At 35.7% G+C, this 21,648-nt stretch overlaps 2 protein-coding genes across 2 annotated transcripts in view; one reads left to right on the top strand and one right to left on the bottom strand.

Moving 5' to 3' along the window:
- LOC126752933 (uncharacterized) overlaps positions 1 to 5,594 on the bottom strand; it is a 73,357-nt gene extending 67,763 nt beyond the window's left edge. Inside the window, exon 1 of the mRNA XM_050463981.1 lies at positions 5,567 to 5,594. The gene's annotated coding sequence lies outside the window, so the exon portion shown is untranslated. The remainder of the gene's footprint in view (positions 1 to 5,566) is intronic.
- Positions 1 to 21,648, top strand: part of LOC126752934 (ADAMTS-like protein 3) — a 376,477-nt gene that overhangs the window by 173,045 nt on the left and 181,784 nt on the right. The gene's annotated exons all lie outside the window — the stretch shown is intronic.

Genomic DNA, 21,648 nt, shown 5'->3' with positions numbered 1-21,648 from the left:
CCGAAATTGGGTTAATTGAATATTAAAAATGAAAAGCAACAAGGAAATGCAATTTGCTAATGAACTTTTATTGGAGAAGTGACTGTCGGAGTTTTACTATTTCTCTGTATGGTAGAGCTAAAAGATCTCACATTGCGGCTATTGTGGGGAAAGGTATTGTAAGTTTAATGCACTGTAACTATTTATATATTCACGGCAACTTGAAATATAAATAAATTACAATATATCACAATTTTGTAAGCTTATTTAAAATGATTAAACTAGCTTACAGTTATTTTGCCACGGTGATTTTAGAGGCTGTTTCTGCTTTTTTTAGGTTGTGAAAACCGAAAATTATAGTAAAAATATCTCAATTCAGGGTTTTTTGCTTTGTAGTCAAAGGGTGTAGGAGTCAAATAACCCACATTTACTTAAATGACAAAAATAATTGTACGTCATGGAAAAGTTTTGAATTAAAAGTCGGCACCATAAATATTATAGAGATCCTTTAACACATCACTCGAAGTTTTTTTCTTCACATTTGTTGGGTGTGTATCACCTAAAACTAAGCGAGATAGCTATAGGGTTTTATAAATATAAAAGATCGGGATGACGAGAAAAGTTAAAATCCGGTTGACCTCCATCTGTCCGTCGGTCCTTCGTTGCAGCCTGTAAATTAAGTAAAAATTTAGATATCTCGTTGAAACTTAGCACGTGGGTTTCTTAGTACAAAACAAGAAAAACGCGAAACACCGAAGCTAATATACCCTTCAGAGATGCATTTCTTTTAGTAACTATGCGTTCAGTTTGTATGGAAGCTATATGCTATAGTAATGCGATCTGAACAATTTTTTCGGAGATTGTGTTATTACCTTAAGCAGTAATCCATGTCAAATTTCGTGAAGATACCATGTCAAATGCGAAAGTTTTCCATGCAAGCATTTGATTCAGATCGTTCGGATTATATGGCAGCTATATGCGATAGTTAACTGATTTGAACAATTTCTTCCGATATTACATTATTTCTATGAACAATAACTCATACCAAATTTCGTGAAGATATATCGTCAAATGAGGAAGTTTCCCATGCAAACATTTGATTCCGATCTGCACAATTTCTTCGGCGATTACATTATTATTTTAGAAAATAACCTGTGCCAACTTTTGTGAAGACACATTGTCAAATGTGAAAGTTTTCCATACATGTATGGCAGCTATGTATATGTTATAGGTATCCGATATCGGCAGTTCCGACAAATGAGCAGCTTCTTGAAGAGAAAATGACGTTTGTAAAACTTCAAAACGATATCTTAAAAACTGAGGGACTAGTTCGCATAATATATACAGACAGACAAACTGACATGGCTAAATCGGCTCAGCTCAGCTCTAACTGATCATTTATATATATACTTAAAGGGGTCTTCCTACCCCCGCTTCCTCCTGGGTGTTACAAACTTCGTGACAAACTTAATAAACCTTGTTCAGAGTATAAAAATACACGTTCGTAGATGGGCGTAATTGGACCACTGTCACGCCCATACATCGGTATTATTAAAGGACTTAATTCAGATGTAAAACTCAAGTTTGATACAAGGGATCGTCGGACAATTGTGGGCCCCGCATCTAATAAGTTTAATGTATATATGTATCTCCTGAACTATTGAAGCTACAACAACCAAACTCTCTCAGCAAAAATATTAACAAAATTAATTAAAATTAAAATTACAAACTTGCGATGTTACTCAATATAGATTTTTTTAGTACCTAAGCAACCGTTCTACAATGAACCGATTAAATGAATGACCTAAAGCCCGCAATATTGCCGCACAAGTAGTTGGATTTCGTTCAGAACGTACGTGTTTATTGGCGAAACTCTCTATGATTGTCGAAATTGCAAGTGGTTTTTTGTGTTGCCTGAAGTGAATTTTTGAAAATATTTTTTATGGATTCTGGACAACATGGTTTGTATTTAATCCTAATGATATAAATATTAATTTAGTTATTTTGTTTTTTTTTTTTTTTTGGGAAAACAATGAATCATTAAAACAACTAATTTTTTTTTTAATTTTTTAGAAATTAGTGTTTTTGTTATAGTGTCGGGTGAGGTCGAGCTTTGAATTATTTTTCTTCGTAAGCCACGGGGTTTCTACTTAAGATATAAGCTTAAACATTTTCCCATAAAAAAAGCGCGTTGAATTAGGTTCGTCACTTGCATTAAATGAACTCTGATTTATTTATTTTTTTTTAATTAAATACTGAAATCCTGTTAAATTATTATATACGGGTGGTATATAGATGGTATAAGGGGGCTCTATTGGAGCTGGTGTGAAACTTGGACAATGGACGTGGCACCACCCACTTTCTGGTGAAATCCCATATCTCGAGACTGATTTGGAACGTAACATTCCTTTCATATTCCCATGTTACTCTGTGAAAATGAGCGAAATTGGACTACAACCATGCCTACTTCCCATATAGCACAATTTTAAATTCCATTTGATTCTTTCAATTTGCTGTACACAAATAAAGAATTAGTTATTCTAACGAAATAAAAATTTACGGTAATAATTCCCTTAAAGTAAGTCACCTTTTGACAAATAATTGTTCAAAACCAACCAAAACTGTTCAAGCCCCTAGGTAACGAACATGTGGACCCGATACCAATAGTTGACTTTTGACCGAAAACATCGTTCAATGTGTGAAATATGAAATTCAAATTCGGACAGAATTTCTTTCTGGCAATAGTATTTCATTCTGTCAAAAATGTGTTGAATCGGGTCAATACTTTCCTGAGCCCCCATATATGTACCTAATATAAAGATTTTAGAACTTATAGGTGACTTTATGCTGGATATATCCGTCAATATTTGGGCCAACTTAATGAAAATTGCAGAACATGTTTTATTCATAACAGTGTTTCTTTGCGCCTAAAATAGAGAGAATTTCGCTAAAACTTGAAACCCCCTCCATATAACTATTACCAAGATTTTCGAACATCTACTTGACCTTGCTCCATATGATTGCTGATTGTATGTCATACCTAAATGAAACCGAGCTAAAATTTTCTTGAGTATGTGGCATATAAGTAGTATGTGAGATGAGCAAAAAATAGATAAAATCTGGTCGGCACTACCTCCTGCTCAAATATATTCAATATAAAATGTTCGGTTGCATCCGAAATTAGCCCTTCTTTACTTTTTTTATTTTAATATACATATTGCATTATTATACTCAATCATGCATTTTTATTCATTTTCATTCATAAATTCCCTTTAAATAATTTTGTCCGGTTTTTGAGACCAAATGCTCCTATGTGCGATAGTGTGAAAATATATAAAATCGGAAGACAGTCCCGTTCACTCTCCATGATAGTATGAAACTCTTCTACGTTTACATAGTATGTAACACATATATTCCGAATCAAATTTTACCGCTAAGACCCCTAACGTCACGTCATTTACGGTAATTAATAAATTAATTAACCCCAGAAATTATATACGCCGGATTGGACTTAATGATAAAGAGAATAATTGTATCGTGGTGATGATGGTTGGTTGTGTTGTTGCTGATTAACTGGTGAACGCCCAGTAACCAAATTCTACAAAGGTTGAGATAATTACAATTCAGTTGAAGTAGGTGACAATGCGCTTGCACTAAAAGACACACAATCCACCCACAAAATAATATTGAAAAAACCGAATTTATAATAACGGTAATTTAATTAAATTATTGCGGTCGACTTATTTCTTATTGTTGTTATTGCAGTTGTTACAGCACATTAAGTCGATTGTTTGACAGTTTACTGAACAACTGAGTGATCAACAACAGCAACAATAGCAAATACCACAATGACAAAACAACGAAGGTTATCGGCTTGTTGCAGCAGTAAAAAGTGCAAATGAGGTTAATGGCAATCTGCGTAGAAAACGTGGTAAACGAAATAAAGATTGATGGACAGGCGATGTCGTAGGCCTTCAATTGTGTCCTCCTAATTATTATGTGCCATTTTTTCACTCACACATATCTATTATATATACCATATTTATACGCGAATTTATATAGATTTGTGTACATTCTTAGATTATTTTACACTTTCCTTCACTAACAATACATATACATATGTACATTGCTAAGTGAATTGATTTTCAGTTAGCGCTTGTGCCTCAGTTCAGTTCAGTGCAAAATTTTGTGGCAGACAGCGACGAAAATCTATCCAAATCCAAAAGGATAAAGTTTTAGTTTTGTTTGGAAATTAAAAAGTGGACAAAGCGGACCATCTGACACTTAGCCGTGACCAACATTTGAAGTAGCTAATCTTCAAAAAGTAAAATCCAAACAGTGTTCTTTCGAATGGTAATAAGCATCACAATACACATCTGGTTTGTTGGACGGCTGCGGAAGCGTTGGGACGCGGGCCTTGGTTAGGTAGCTGTTCACAAGAAATACGATGTAATTTCCAATCAGCTGCGATGTCTTGTCGGACCCTATTGACCCTTCGGTTGAATCTCTTGAGGACTTCCACGTAAAACTTGGCGTTGACGGTTTCTCCAATCCAATAGAAAAAAATTCATGGTGGACAATGCCTTTGATGTTAAAAAAGACATGGGCATCATTCGCTTTGGATTTGCTCATTCATCAGCGACCTCTTTCCGGTCCTCCCAAAAGGCCTGGTGCCACTGAAACTCTTTCTTGCTAAAACAACATCTGCGTAAGCCTGCTTGATCATATAAAATATCTTTCACGCAGATTTGCCGAGTTTCAAACAGAATTTGGAACTTTCGGCACTTGCACTCGAAAATATTTGTCCTGACTTTCCAGGTGCTCGGAGATAACTGACCAGCCGCTCGCCCGATAGCTAGGAACGCCCTTTACCGAATCGATATGTAGAGCTCACCTTTAAATGATTTCTACACTGCAAACAGGTAGCTGCAAGGTCAACCTAAGCTGCAACGAGATAGAAGTAAGGAAAGAGAAAAACACAACATTGTGCTAACAACCAAAATGTCGTTAATTTAATTAGCCAGAAAGACACTTCGCTATGCAGACTAACAGCCTACACGCATAAAGCTGCGTTGAAATAAAAAATCACGCATGTGATATTATACTGAAAATGCAGTAGGCACATATTTGTTGAAGAAAGCCGGCAACGTGAAAAAGTGCAATGACAAATGTAAGAAAAACGACCGAATGGAATGCAGCAACGAAATCCAAACGTCTGCGAGTGGCAAGAACACCGACATTAGCACCATGTGCGGCTGCAAGAAGATGTAGCAGGACGAGAAAAAAGTGAAAATTAGAACAGATAAAAGTTAGCAGCTGTGACACACTTTGATTTCGAACAAGTGGCTCGTAGGGAGACACACATGCCCTCCATACAAAAATACTTCTCTATAATCAATATAAGCTTATAAGTGTATGTGTGTGTCTTTGGAAAGACGGTATATGCATGTATGCAAGAGAGTTTGCAGCAATTTTATCCTTGAGCTTGAAATAAATTTTAATATGGATTCGCAGGTTTCTGACATGCTGCTTTGATATGGGTAAGAGGGCGCGTTGGGTAGAGTTTGCCACAGCAACAAACACTAACCTTACAAAGGTATCATTTAAAAAGAAAGGTGTAAGAAGTGTCAAACAACCTAGAGCACTTCAAGCAAAAGAAATACTTTTTGGTGAGAGCATTTGGAACCTTTCTATTTTTGGTTGGTGTTTACTTTCCAAGGAGTTTTTGCAGGGGAAACATAGAAGGTTTTAATATCTCAAGTTTAATAAAGCGCACAGCTTTTCTATCGAATATTCATCTAGTTGTAGAGTGCACTTAATGAGACACTTGAGTGAACATCAATTTAATAACGTTTCAAAACGTCGCTAAAATCTTCACTAATTCAAAAATAATCTGCAGTAGACTTTAGCGATAGAGGCAGTTAACAGATCTACTCTGAGTCTGAGTGATGATTGAAATTACGGTAATCTGGTTCATCTGAGATTCCGTGTATTCTTTTAGACCTTTCGGCTGTTTAGTTCTTGTAGGACCATAAGCTGTACTTCTTGAAAAATTTAAAATGGAAAAACGGCATTTTTTCTCAGCACTAGATAAAAGACATTGCAAACATGTCGGCTGAAATGCAATAAAATTATGTTAGTTTATTCGAATAAACGAAAATTTCACTCCAGCTCTGAAATTATTTGACGCTGTACCCGCCGGGGGAAGCAGAGGAAGAGGAAGACCTCCACTCCGTTGGAAGGACCCAATATCCAATTGGCGCCACGTAGCGAAAAGAAGAAACGACTGGCGCGCTGTTGTTAACTCGGCTATAATCGCGTAAGCGGTGTCTGCGCCAATTAAGTAGAAGAAGAAAAATGAAATTCTTTTCGACATAAAGAAAATAAATTTAAAATATCATCTAAGGAAGTATACATATGTTATATGAGTAAATTTTTGGATAACTGTCTAAAAATTAAAGATAGTTAATGTTCAAATGAATTAGCCTGCCTCCGGATTTTAGACACAATTTTTTGCCGTAGATCGTGCTAAATTCGCGTGCATGTTAGGACAGTCGGTGGCCTCGAAATAATGTATTACCTAATTTCGACCAAAGTTGTGAAATTTCCTATATATACAATAAGAAAACATATACACCTTTCAACACAAAAAATTGCTTAAATATATACAATGGTAAACGCATTGCTCGAAAAGGAATTCTCAGTATCCCAGCATAGTGTCTGCTATAAAAGTAGTTGCATTCGAGTTCATTGCCAACAAAAATTCGTCGCTGCCGAAATCGTTTGGCGGTCGTCGGTAGTTAGTCGGCCGTCGTAACATGTCATTGGTACCGTTTAAAGGTAATTTGTTGTAGGGCATTCCTCACGGAGGATTTTGAATTTGGCCTGTACAGAAATGGAAAATAGTGTTATAAATGAATTCCCAAAGCTGCGAAAATTAACAAAGAAGGCAAGAATACAAATAGAAATGGTTGGTTCATTTGTTAATAGGACAACCACCACTGCTAAGTATTCAGTAGAATTTGTTGGTTTGCTGAAAATGTTTAGGAAGAGCTCCAGAAACTAAAGCTTTCAAACTTTGCATTGTCGATTGCTGTTGTTATTGTAGCGGCAGAATTTTCCCAGTCGACAGCCTTTGACGGGATAAAAATCCGGGTCCATTCCAGTAACGCAGACCGACTCTCTTGGGAAAGGCTAACATTCGCAATTTTTTTCGTTCGCTGTATTTACGTTCTGTTTAAGATATCTCTTGAAAGATTATTTTCTTCTTGACGCTGTCACTTTTATTCTGAAAGTGTTTCTGCTTTGCAAATTCGAAAACTGTTACAAAGTTAGTGGCAAAAAGATGCATTAGCGATCGGTAGCCTAACCTGGCAGACGAACAAATATTATGTCTGAATAATCACGAAAGTTTATACCATATTTTTCAATTGTTCTCAAAATTTCATCCTTTCTAATGAATTATGGTTTCTATTTTCCTCTGGATTGCTATCAGATTATGAAACAATTTTTTTGTTATTTAGTATGTTTGGAAAGCGAGCAATGTGTATTTTATTGCCTTTTAGCACCAGCAGTTCCAGTTTTAAGACAATTTTAAATTTTTTTTCAAGTGGTAATGAATTAAAGGTTTACCCTTCTCTTTTTTGCTTTATCAATGAGAATGAACATTAACAAAATTGCAATTTTAAGAGAATTTTTATGAGATTCTTTAAATTTAGATGCAATTTAAAACATTTTATCAAGAAAATTATTCGTCTATGCTTTCCTTGCGAAAATGTTTTTCTTATGAAAGCTCACTCTTTGGAAATTTCAAAAAAAATGATACAAAACTGGTGTAATAAAGGAATTTATATAAAAATTTGGAATTCTATGGCATGTAGTTCAAAACAATTTATATAAAAAACAAAAGTGTGATGTATTTGGTGTTGCCAGTATAGCTTGCTACCCTACCAAAATTTAAAATTGAATAAGGAAAACTGGATAAAGTTTTTCGGATGAAGTTAGAATATCTCTCATAACAAAGATTACGAAATATTTCTAACTTTATAGTGGACCTCATAGAGAAGCCGCATACTAAACTTTATAAAACTCAGAAGATCATTATACATAAATATTAACAAGAGCAATTGGATATGCAAACTTTTGAAAAGCAACTACTCATTAAACTAAATGCTTTCAACATTCATTGCATGCCGCGTGCTGCGTTGAAATCATTGCCACATTCCCGAATGAATACTGCAATGTGACCACCCCTCACTGGCAGTTGTAGCACATTTTCGCAACTTTTTATCGCTGGCAATTAATTACGTTTATTTTTTGTTCAGTCATTGCCTCATTAATTTTTCAAACTGCGAGTATACTTCATTTGTCCACAACAAATAAAATCGCGTTATTGCATAGACGATTAGTGAAAATTGATGTTTAGCGCGAGCGTACATGCAGTCAGACCACACAATATACGTATCAATTGTGGCATAGTCAAGGGTCATACGGTATATAGGGGGTTTCAATTAGAGTGCTACAAAAGTTTTTTTAAAGAAAGCAAAAACGGCACATTCGTTGCCTTAATGTAAACTCGACTTACTTTTCATGGCCACCATGGACACGCTTGCGGAAGCCCACACGCTGAACCCAATTTTCGACGTTTCGATATTCGGACAAAGCTCACCAGTCGTCACTGGTTTATTGGCTTAGTGTATAAACTTGACATAGCCCCACAGAAAATAGTCTAATGGTGTCAAATTGCACGCCGAGGTGGCCAATTGTCTGGGCTATTGCGTGGGATAACGCGTTCGCCAAACTTGGTTTTCAATAAATTGATTGTGACACTCGCTATGTGGCTTGTGGCGCCGTTCTGTTAGAACCACATATTGGCGAAGTCCGTGTTATTCAATTGGGGTCAAAAATATTCGGTTATCATATCTCTTTCACAGTAACGTGCTGGTCTTGATCATCACGGTAGAATACGGCCCAATGACGCCGCCGTCCCACAAACCGCACCAAACCGTAATTTTTCGGGATGCAATCGTGACTCATGGAGTACGTGTGGACTGCTGCCAATAATGGATATTTTGGTTATTGACGAAGCCATTCACCCAGAAGTGAGCCTCATCGCTGAAAATGAGTTTTCGACGAAAATCCGGATCGTTTTAAAGTTGTTGCTTAGCCCAATTTAAGAAAATACGAAGGTTTTGGTGGTCAAGCGGCTTCAGTTCTTCCGCGAAGTTGATTACATCACAAGTAATTAAATAATAAAAATGCCTCCGGAATAATGATTACGTGAATCATAAGCCACATTATGGTAAGCACTTTTAGGAAATGGAAAAATGTGGACTTACCATGAATACAAAGAGGCAGCGTGAGCTGAAAACCTCAGGAGCAGAGCTAGTCAAGGGCCAGTAGTTAAAACGGCCATTAACACGATATAGCTAAGAAGTAAAGTACATAATCGCAAGTACATTAATATTGTAAAATGTTTGTTCTTTGAAAGTTTTTACCCGAAATTTACTTTTAACCCCAACTGGCAAATGAGGCTGCTGCTATTCGAAACCTCCTAATAAAGAGTTTGAACTAGCATCTGAATTTCCGCTGCATACACTGGAGTATCTACATATGTATGCAGGTATGCTGTGGCATGCAACACTAAACTTACTCACAGTCTTATATGGTATACAAGTACAAAGTTATGTGCTATAGCATGTGTACGGTTGTGCGAGCGTCAATATGAATTCGAACAGCCTCAACCCTTTTGGCGATGTTTCATCATGGAGCGGAGTTTATCGCCCGTTGTGCCAAAGATAAGGAAATCAAAAATTATAGAGCGAAATGAGTGCAAGAAAATATCGTTAAAGATACTATATGTGAAAGCTGGCCCTGGACACTAGGCTACCGACCAAAGGTACGAAATTCCTGACACGACGTTTGTAATTGTCTTTGATTATATGTATGTCGTGTTTAACACTTTCTCCAAACAGAAGCATAACAAGCAAGTGTGCAAATCTAAAGGCGTATGTTGAGTGCCCATCTAATTCCAGTGTATTTGCTACCGACTTAATTGGTAATTGACCCTTGTCAGATGTAAGTAAGAAAGGGAACAAGTTTTCAAACGTGCAAGTAATCCACATATAAGGAATATTCCTACATACATACACGCTTATATATTGTATAAACTGAGAGGCCAGCTGACTTTCTGCTATAACCAAGAGAAGCAGCTGTTGATGACAGCAAAGAGGCGACCTTTTATGTAGCCACAATTTGCGGCCACTTGTAGGCGTTACAAAATGTCGGCACTTGTTAAATGTTAACAGGTAGATGATATTTTCAAGTGTATGCTTGAGATCATGGGTAATGTTCGGCAACATAATACGTACACATATATGAATATTATGAGTGTTAATACTAAAATTAAAGTGTTACACTTTAAGGGTACCTTATCATAAATAGTGTAGATGTGTTTGAATGGCTGCTGCAGGCCAACAAGCCAAATATGACAGCATGGCGGAACACTACTTGTCGCATGCAGCAGGCATTGGTTCGGCACAACTTTCAAGTGCGGCAATGGATGTCAAAATGTCAATTACGAAATGTACTTGCAACACTCAACGAAGATATTGCAATCTCAAACTTACAGTCGTGTGAATAAACAAATGTTGCCATAGTAACACTGTAGGAAAAGTTTTTCTGAGTATGAGTTATATTTGAAGTAAGTTCTGAATGACACACTTTACGTTTAAGATATGTAATTAATGGATATTAAATCGTGGTATGTTATGCCAGGCTTTTTTATGCTGTTCTACGACGTATTGTTTTAATCCATGCCATGTGATGTTACTCGTTGTTATTTTGTTATATAATATACTAATTTAACGTAATTTGGAGTATATAATCTTGTGTTTATATAGGGTGATACATTTCGAGGTTTCCTATTAAAAAAAAAGACGCAGAAACTACTAATTTAATGGGGAAAGTTTTTTTATCATTCCAAAGACCATTCTTTGGGATTTATTTTTTAATGACTATCTCTTTCAAAAGTTTTGCCGCGGCTACGTCTCAGATGGTCCGTTGAGTATAATCTTCGATGGCTCGTTCGAATATTTTGACTGGTAACTGAGGAATGACACGCATGATGTTTTGCTCGAAGGCCTGGAATGAAGCCTGTTACTTCTTTAGACTGTACAAATTCCCCCAGGAAAAAATCTAAAGGTGTGATATCACACGATGGTGGCCAATCGACCTTGCCAAAACGTGAAATTATCTGATCACTCTCAATAAATCCATTGATTGATGCGATATGTGGGAAGTGGAGCCGACTTTCTGAAACCAAATGTCGCCGAGATCACGAGCTTAGTTTCAGGCATCCAATAGTCATTTGTCATGGCGTGATAACGGTCGCTATTGACGGTTACGTTATCGGCATCATTTTTGAAGTATAAAATTAAAACATCAAACAGTATTTAGGGTTCTGTAGAATAACTTCCGGAGTATAAGGTTGGTGAACAAAACCTTTTAATGCTAACTTAAAACCTGCCTACGATTTCCGCTGAGAAATTACTTCGATACTTTTTAGCAAAAGGGGAAAGTGATAAATTCCAAGAAAGCAAATAAACAGAAAGATTATCAGGAATAATCTGTAATTAATGGATATTAAATCGTCGTATGTATGAAATATTATCAAGGATAATCTGATAATATAAAAGAAAATTTTGCATTAAATTACTTTTCGACACTTCCGAGTGTACACAACTGTGGAAAGGGCAAGTACAATAGTCGCCATATTGATGAAGGCGTACTTACAGTTATACGACCATAAACGGTTGTAAGTTAAAACTTGACATTCCAATTGCATTAAGCTCTCTGCAAATATTTAAAACGAAAGCAGAGAAATATTTGCAGTTACATTCGGTGCTTTGACAGCCAACTACAGCAATGCCGTATTCAATTGGGCAGCTTTTTGGCGTCTGCAAAGTACTTGGCAGCCGATGAGTCTCTCAACTTTGCCATATTGCGCACAGTCAAACGGCAAAGTGGTAACAAAAGATTTTGTAGTATCGAAAATTCAATGAACTTTTTGACCAATTTGTTGTTAAATATGTGTATATACAACATCATATATAGCTTATTATACGCTGCCTTATTATGTACATATGTATATACTTGTAATTCATTCATTTTATCATATTTTATATAAGAAACATTCGACTTAAACACAGAACTCCGATCTCAGTTGGCCATACCAACTAAAACTTGCGGGTTTTGGAGCAAAGAAAACATTTCATCTCTAAATTCGTTGGCATAATGGTAATCGTTTACCATAACGGATTACCCTTTATCTCTAATTTTCAAAACTCTTCAATGTATTCCATCGTTCTAAGTCATATTTGTAAATGTTGAAAATGAGTGGCCTTATGAAACTGTGTGCATCATAGTTTTATTCCCTTAATATATTTTCGCTTAAGAAAAAATAAGCAGTAAAAATGACAATGAAAAATGTACAAGTATTTCCAGAGTTCAACCGTAAAGTTGTATTTTATGTACATAATTGTCCTAGATATTGAAGTTATTCATATCAACAACCAAAAATCAGCCAACATAAAATCAGGGATTTATCATGCATTAATAGCAATAAATGTTTTTATGAGTATTCAGTTATGTCCTATTCTGTTATACGAGTATCCGAAAATGAAGACTAGAAGACTACTACATAGCATAGCATATTAAATATTAGGAGTATAAAAATATTTATGCTTTGCAACGCCAGACAATAACGATGTCTGAATTGACCTCACCTTAGGCATTTCTACTTGGCATTTATTGAGAATTTGTCGCTAGTACGAACATGTCAATCACATTCTACAACAAGACTCACCATTCACCCATATGTCAATCATTTATTACAACATATTATTTATATTTCGCTGGTTTATCACGTTGTCTTCAATCCAAATTGGATCAATATGAATCGTATATGTCGGACACATACATACTTAGTTAGAGAGTTGTTCTTGCAGATACAGAGAAAAGCGTATATGTCATCGTAATAGTGGGATGCGGGTCGCTAGAAGTCAATTATACATAACTGCCTAAATGTATGTGATAGTAGAGCAAATTACTACAGCCTTGATTATGTTATTGAGTTGAAAAAGGAAGAAACCTCTCAATAATGACGTCACAGATATCTTAAAGACTTGAAGGCAGAGTTAAGTTTTAAAGAAAATAGAGCCAACTATCTTAAAGATGCTGCTACTTGGTGAATTCTTCATAGTTTTTACTGTTAGCATAATTAATTTTTTCAAATAGCTAACAACATGGTAACGTAACAACATTTTCGAAAATTTACAGTGGCGTGAATGAAACACGACATAAAATGGAATAAGAGTGAAACAAATTTTAATATTGGTTAAAACTGGTTTACATTTGAGCGCAGAACCTGAAAATGTGGAGGATGGAGTCATGTGTAGAAGTTCACGCAAGTGAGGAAAGTTCTCTGATCGCCATTCACTTGGGAGTGGCCAGAAATGATTCTTTTACACATGGCTCATGCAGCTCACTACTTCCGGTCTTTGGCCAAGTATACTCTGGGTAGCCTAAAAACATCCGTTCGAAATCGAGCTAAAGTGAGAAGGCGAAACATCCCCCACATAGGGTTGTGCGCTGGGTTTGGGACCCGCCACGTAAAAAGACACCCCCAGTGAATAGCTAAAATGTTTAACACATGTAATATTATGTATGTAGCTTGAAGTAGTGAATCGTAATCAATAAGATACTTAATTTTGAATTTTTTGATGATTCGTTATTTTGCATTTTAGGTGACGATATGTTGGTTTAAAGCAACCTTGGCGACGGAAGGTTTTTTGCCACAACAATAAAAACCATAATCATAATGATATCCCTACGAAGAACTTGACTGCATTCATGTTCCTGCCGCCGCAATGCGGCTGACTTACATACATAAATGTTGGCGAGAATTCTAAATGTGTATATGTATGTACATGGTTTTCTATGTAACATGCAACATGTAACACTGAAATTACTGAAATTCTATATTTGCATATAAATGCTCTCAGGAACTACCTGATTACATACTTACTTGTATATCATTTATTTGGGTTGACATTTAGGCGGTGTCTTTTTGAAATCAATGTGGCTACTATATAATATAAATTTAAGAGTTCATATATTAAGCTCGCCGCATTATTCAGTGTTACACTCGGAAGGAATTTGAGCAGGCATTGCGGGACCAAACTATCCATTCAATCTCCATTACAACTAGCGCATTGCCATTCTTAGCGATAGTCAAAAGTCTTTGAAAGGCATCTCAACTTATGAGGTCAAATCGTTTTTAGTGAAGGAGAGTATAAGAAGGCTGAACCGCTTATCACTTTGCAACCTTATCCGGGTGCCGAGGCATAAAGGGGTAGCCGGCAATGAGCTGGCCGACGAACTAGCCGCTCTGCGGCAGTGTCCAGGATGATGGAGCCAGAGTTTAAAGGAGTTGCTCCTTACGGAGGAGAGAGTTGGGAGAGAACGGCAGAGAAATGCATCACGCCAAGCTACTACTGGAAGGATACAACTTTGCAAGATTTAAATATATGATCAACCTCTCCCGAGACAAATTCCGCCCCTTGTCGCGCTCTATACAGGGCACTGTAGGCTCAGGAAGCAATTGTCCAACATGGATATAGTCTCTTGTGCATACTGCCGGCTCAAGGCCCTAGGTTCCTTTTACGTAGACAGGGATCACATCACCTCAGTCGTGCTTAGAAAGCTCCTGATTTGTTCAGAGTGCTGGACCGTAGACCTGTGTGACCGTTTGTGATATAGGAGGGGCACAATAGATCATAGGGCGCAGTGGAAAGCTTCAATTATTTTCAATCTATTTATCTATTATAGCTCGTTTATGTAAGGTATTAGATAATTAAATAGTTACCGACAAAATAATATCTGTCAATCCTAACAGGCAGAATTGGCCTTAAAATTAAAATATACTTAAATATAACTAAACTACTTATAATGTACAGAAATATGACAACAAAATATGTTTCATAAAATAACTCTGCATTTAGATTTAATGCATTTCGCATGCACACCTTACCGATTCTGGTAGTATTACATTCGACTACACTTTATATGAGGACCATGTTGAATAATCGAACTAGTTGCTAACCTATTTCATTGGTGACCAAGTGCGAACTGTTTACAATGTAACAGATGAAAATATGATTTAATTTAGAAAATCTTTTACTTCTTTAGTCTTAGAAAGAGGCAGGAATGATCCATTCCTTCATCAGCTATGTACTGACTTGACAAACAATATAATTTATCGGAAAGCTGTTTCTTTAACGTCTCGATTCACTTATGATGATAAAAAACTTTTAATTTCTGAAAATATATTATAAATTCAATCACTTGTTTTCAGAGCCCTTTTTTTCATCTTTAATTTATTTTACCAGAAATTTTGCCTTTTTGTTCCCAAAGAAACCTAAATCTAATGGTATTGTCATGAAGATTTACCAAACAAAGGACTTCGTTACTTTGACTTATAGGTACATATGATATCATTTTCCGGAAAATTATTTTAAGTCTGTATTTAAAGGGGTGACCGGAAATGACATCGCAATGACCGAGTTTAAAATATATTTTTCCAAAAATATTTTTCAGAGTTTCTTTGTTAACAATGTATTTTTGCAACAATAAAAAATTCGAATAAAACATTTCATATTTTATATAAGAAAAAAGTTATTGAAAAAATGTTGTTTTTTACCCGAGGAAACAGATGTAACCCCTTAAGAAATCGTGTTACATTTTCTTTTTTAATTTGTCCTTTAAAACATTCTTAAATTAAAGGTCTGAAACTTTACATATACTCGTAGTATATGTATGTGTGCTAAAACACATTCGCAGTATTTAAGTTTACTCCAGAGCCTTGAAAAAAATTAAAAAAAAATTACTTGCACTTTTATTCGCTGAACTAGAAAATTGAACAACAAAAATATGCATGCAGAAATATTAATTTACTAAGTGACACACTCGAGTTGTCACTAAAATTTTTGAATTTTCAGTTTAAATTTATTTGTAACTTTCCGACTCCTGCAGTGCGGAGATCGTATAAATTGCTAGGAAAAAGTATGTATATTTCAATCTTTTATACCCTGAACAGGGAATATTAAGTTTGCCATGATGTTTGTAACACCCAAGATGAAATGTCAGAGATCCTATTTAGTATATATTTAAATGATCAGCGTGGCGAACTGAGTAGATTTAGTTATCTCACTGTTTTGTGTCTGTATATAGGTAAACTAGGGTTTTTGAGGTACTGATTTGAAATTTGGCACATGTTCTTTTCATCACAAGAACATACTCCCCTTATAGAACCACTATGCATACAGCGGATATACAAACTGAACAATCAGAATAAAGGGAAGAGTTTTTCGTGTTTTGAAGATAAGAAAGCTTCACGAAATTCGTCGTGGGTTCTTAAGGTAACAGTGCACAGTTCGAAGAAATTGTTCAAATTGGATAACTATATTTAACATACCGTACAAACTGAGCGATCGGAGTCACGAAATTTGGGGCTAAAACTGTCTGATCAAAATACAGTTCTCGTAAGGAATCTTTAATATTTGTCAAGGGTATCAAAGCTTCGGCGACAGCGAAGTATACATTTTTTTCATACTTTGTTGCAATTTCACTTCCAAAATGTAGCAAAAGAGGAATTTCACACATTGTCATCTTAAAAGCAGACAGTTAAATGGAATCAGCACATGATGAATGAGTGGTTGAGAAAGTATTCCTACACCATCCGTGTGTGACGAGCTGCTTGACAGTAATGGAGTGCTGCAGCCTCTCGTGGCTGGAGTTTTTGAGTGCCTCGAAATTCGGCAAAAATTTTATTTTATTTTTTGCTCACTTTAATTTATTTATATGGGTTTTGTTTTTCGTTTTACATAACCGAATTTTCGAGTGAAAGACAAGACACGAACTCAAACGTGTTCACAGTAACGATGATGTGGATGTAGGAAGAGAAATTGGATGCCTGAATAACTTTTATATACAATATACATTAGGGTGTTTTTTTTTAACTATTAATTTTTTTTCAATCCCGTCATGAAATTTCCTTGGAAATACCCTAAAAAAAATTCCTTGAAAATTTTAGCCCTTAATATTAACATTAAGAACTGGACCAAGGCATGTAAAAATTTTCCATTGAAAATACACTACAATCGTGATTTTTTATCTTTAAATTCCTACAACTCAGAGGCATTTTATGGCATCGCTTTGACTTTAGACACATATTCCTCAGAATTGAACATTCTACAAAAGTGCCCATTGCGACAAAGTCGAAGCTCACACCGGCGAGGTAGTACGGGCTCGCATATAAAAAATCTGGATGGCAAACTTGTAGGAAATTTTATTTGCTACAGAAAATATTCAGGGGGAAAATCGCTATCATTAATACTTCTCGAGATATTCGGCTTTTTAAGTGAGGCTTTATTGAATTTTTATAGATGGTTTGTATTAAAAAATCTATGAAAATTGCATACAGCCTTATTTAAAAAGCCAAATATCTCGAGAAGTATTAATGATAGCGATTTTGACTTGGGATCTTTTAGACTATAGACTAAAGTCATGACGATATTTATATAGATAGCTTCTAAAGCACCTTTGGCCACTTAGTATTTGGGTCCCTATGCTGTCTATCTATCCACTAATGTATATCTGGAATCAGTCTGTGGGTCCACCGTCCTTGGTATGAAGTTTGCCACCATTGCTGCCACATTGCGATGATTTTCTCCTCTCTTTTTATTGCGGTAGATGTCAATCGGTGCCATACTGGCTAATACCTGAGAAGCGTCATTTGATATAGTTCGGAAAGCACTTATCACAGGTATTACAGAAATCCTATGCATTGCGTTAATTAGTGTTGCCTATGATTTTATTTCTAGCGCCTGTATCCATATTGGAGCCGCATACAGAATAAATAAACTCATTACTTTAGCTAATAAATTATTATTAGTAAAACATTACACCAATGTACTTCAACTATGATTAAATTTTTTTGTCAGTCAGCTCTAGACTCATGGTAGCAAACAATTGGCGTTCACCCCATATACAATTGTTTTTTTGGTTGCGGTATTCGTACTTCAATTTCCATTGTAGTGGGCCTAAAACCGAGCCTTGCGGCACTCCACTGGAGATAGTTTAGCTAATGATAGTTCTGCAGCCGTTTGTTTGCTGATGCACTGAGGCGCAAATTTTTGCATGAACTTAAATCAAAATTTCAAACAAAAATAAGGAATTTACAAAAGGAATAACCCAAAAACAGATCTATGAACGACTAGCGCAACTAATTATATTTGAAAGTTTTATTTCCCTAACTCATGAGCCCTTTAAGTTGAAAGAAACTTTGCCAAATGCAGTTAAAACCACAGAATGCCAAGTGCATATAGCATCAAGTACATAATATATATTATGTATATGTGTATATGTTAGTATATTTGTTTATATGTGCTGAAATTCTATTTGTTCGCGAGGTGGTGTACCTGTTCGTTACGGCTGCCTGGTTGCCAATAAATTGGCTGACAGCCACTATTCGTGCTACGAACGCAAAAATTGCACCTTCCGCTGTAGAGAGAATTTTCTGTTCAAACAATAGGCAACACTTTTCAATACGTCCAGCATTAGTTTTGTTTGAGTAAATGTGATTTAAACTTTAATTGAAATTGAAATAAACACACGTTGTTGAACCGGAACCCTTGTGGTATTGGATGTAGCTGTGAGCATCAGTCGGAGCCAACCAGAGTTGCGCAGGCTCAGTTACAAAGCTTTTTTACGAGCCTTGCACACACTTCCTCAATACTGCGTATGGGTGGCGCAATATAATAAAAGCCAAAAATAAGGCCGAACTTTCACAGAATACGCTGCGTCAGCTAACAGCTACAACAAAAAAATATATGTATCTCATCAAAATTTTTGGAACCAACTCAAGTCTGCTTCACGCTAACTAACATTTTGCTGCTTTTGTGTAGTCAAACCATCATTTCCTTCCGGTTCCTGCCGTAGCACATTCACATTTGTCTTTTTGTTTCTAATTTCCGCAGTTTTCCTTTTGGCGCTGCAACATACTACTCTGACTATTTTGTATGTGGATTCTATATTTTGCTTGTTATAGTTTATAATTTAATACCTTCATGCAAGCAAATTTCAGTTGCCTAAATGCAGCATTGTTGTTGGTCTAGAAAGCTCAGTGCTCGTCGCTTTAAACACTTCTTGTTGGCACTGCCCAAGCAACTCAACGTTTCTGCCTCCATTGCTGCATATCGAATGTGCTGCCAGACAAGCCATCGGGTAATAAAATATTATTAACCCCCTGGGAGCATAAATTTTGCGTCCCAGGATCCCAGGAGAGCATTTACGATTTGAAGGTTAACTATTTCAAATGTTGGCCAAAATCTTGACCTGTAAAATGCGCCAAGTCGTTCCATACGTCAACCCAAGTTGCTGCGAATGGCACCGAATCAACTCTCCACGGCCTTCGTGTACGTTCTCAGTTGGCTGCTATATTTTCTTTAGTGCTTGCTGGACGTGGTCCCTTCGGAGAATATTATCCAATAACAAATGATGGATCTCAAGATGAGTGATGGTGTTACGAATAGTAGGCTCATTAGGCCGATTATGTTGAACATAAGTTGGGTGAAGCGCGAAACAGATTCTTTTCAAAACGTGAATATTCGTAATAAAGTTGAACGGTTTGTAAACGTTATACAGGCGTAAGTCTTTCCATGATAAAATAGCAAATAATACTAAGCAAAAAATAGCATGACAGCTTCACACGACTTATTTGTCGAAAAAATCCGTAGATTCGGGCATTACTGTTGATCTTAGTTTCATTGAGAGACATAAATTAAAAAGGCCGATCTCGAGCATTTGAAATACAAAATGAAAACCAGTATTTCAATAAATGTTAAAAATAGTAAAAAAATGGATTTTCCACTCTAAAATAGTAAAATAGGTATACCGCTCCGGCACTTAATATACTCAATGTATTTTTCTTGTGAATACAGTTATATACAGCATCACCGCCAGACATGGTTTTCAGGTTTATAAAAATGTTCATTCGAATTCATAAAATAAATCTGGTGATTATTTTCTAGGGGTGAAACTAAGACAGAAATATCCCGATTAAAGTAATTTACCGAAATTATATCCGACATCTGTTACGAATCTATAAAATATTGAATTTAATTCTCATCAGGTTTCCATTGACTCAAATGCGGCCTGTTTTAAAGATGAACTACAACTTTGCGTCAAAACCCAGGAAATATTTTTATCAAAATCTCCTCTTTTAAGAGATTACCCCAAATATGAGAAACAATAGCAATGAATATACAACAATAAAATGCAAGAAAGTTATTCCCACATTATACAGAGAAACCACACTTTACGGGTCAATAAAAGGTCAACGAATATCCGTCGCATTAACTCGCAAACGGAAAAAAAAAGAAAGTTGAAAAGTACAATAATTCCAACAAAAGAAATCAGTGAAGAAGACTTTTTATCAAGACGACTGGTCACAGTAAGAGCAAATGCCTTTGTAAAGCAGGAAGTAACAGTAACAACACATCATCATTCGGATGGATTCACAAGTAAAGAATGGTTCATTTGAACTGAAGGGACTGAGTGTGGGTGGTCTTTTGTAGATATGTATGTGCGCACGGGGTTTAAATCAATTAAAGAAGTATATGTCAGTGTATGTATAAAATGTCGGTATATGTTTGTAATGTGCACATAATTGAGTTAAATGCGGTTGACTGCGATGACCTGCTTTTGATTCGAAATGAACTTGCTCTCTTTTCGAAAAAAAAAAAAAAATTGTTCCGCGGGTTTTACTGCGACGAAGCTTCACAGAAACATATTTTGAATTTTATTATCTTATTATCTATTTAATTAACCTTCCTCGGTTCTTCGAGTCATATTGACCCGAATCTAAAGTTTAATTTATGATAAAAGTAGTACTATCTAATAGATTTCATAACGGCTTCGTGACAATTATTAATTATGCATTTATTGTAAATTAGTATTGTGAATTTATGGTGATGTCTGCTAAATTAAGGAAATACTCATTTTTTGCTCTCAGGATGCTCGGGTCATTTTGACCCGAGTATGAAAAAATTCTCGGGTCAGAAATGCCCGTCTTCGGTAAAGTACAATGCTTTGATTCAAACATACAGCTTTTAAAAACAAATTTATTATTGTTGAATATCAGTTATACCCAAGTCACTAAGCGATTCATTGTTGATGATAATCTTAGAAATATTGTTTCTAAGTGGGTAGAATCATATTGCTTTCGTCGCCCTATTACAAGCGTTGACAGTTTTTTGTTTCATTTTGTTTCATTAGTTATTTGTACTCGTCGCGCTCGGTAGTGTTTTTTCAATGGCTTACAAATTGAGTGATTCCATGATTTTTCAATTTATAAACTACGATATAAGTTCTGAAGATGAAATAATAAGTGAAACAGAGAATAATTCCGATAAAAATCCTATGGACAATATTCAACCTAATTTGGGGAAGTAGTAGTGAAATCTTTTGCGATAAAATTTTCCGATTAAGACCAATAATAGTGTGATGAAAAAGAAATGCGACCAAAAAAGGTAATTTAGAATTTTTTTT

This window comes from Bactrocera neohumeralis, chromosome 3 (genome assembly GCF_024586455.1).
Source record: "Bactrocera neohumeralis isolate Rockhampton chromosome 3, APGP_CSIRO_Bneo_wtdbg2-racon-allhic-juicebox.fasta_v2, whole genome shotgun sequence".
Classification (NCBI taxonomy): Eukaryota; Metazoa; Arthropoda; class Insecta; order Diptera; family Tephritidae; genus Bactrocera; species Bactrocera neohumeralis.
Note: the sequence above shows the minus strand (reverse complement) of the source record. Positions and strands in the feature narration are given on the sequence as shown.